Source organism: Odontomachus brunneus, unplaced genomic scaffold, assembly GCF_010583005.1.
Source record: "Odontomachus brunneus isolate Ranch 3 - 2012 unplaced genomic scaffold, Obru_v1 Obru_scaffold_192, whole genome shotgun sequence".
Lineage (NCBI taxonomy): Eukaryota > Metazoa > Arthropoda > Insecta > Hymenoptera > Formicidae > Odontomachus > Odontomachus brunneus.
Window position 1 is genome coordinate 256391 of NW_022639642.1, and position 480 is coordinate 256870.

Consider the following 480-nt stretch of genomic DNA (forward strand, 5'->3'; position numbering starts at 1 on the left):
ATATATATATATATATATATATATATATATATACACGGAATAATTAAAATTAATAAAAGGATAAATAAAACAAAATATTTTTTGCTCAACATAAGTTCTTAATTTTTTCCTGACGTTAAACTATTTGATAAAAATTAGAGATTATAGAGAGATAATACAGAAACAGTTATAAGTCTCATATTGTGTATTCCATCTCAGAGATAGCTCTTGCAAAATAATTAATCGACCGGAAACGAAATTAATGATCGCAACTTAACCGATGACAACTATTAAACTTTTTATACTCTTTTTAAGGTGAAGATTCAAACGTGAATGAGAATATTATCATACAAAATAATTAGTGAAAATATTGCCACTGCATTATCGATCCTGCATTACCGGCCACGCTTGCCATACGGGTAAGCAACCTGTCGTACTGATTTGTATGTTGACGCAACATCCTGTACATGCTCATTAGTAATAAGAATATCATGTGTCACA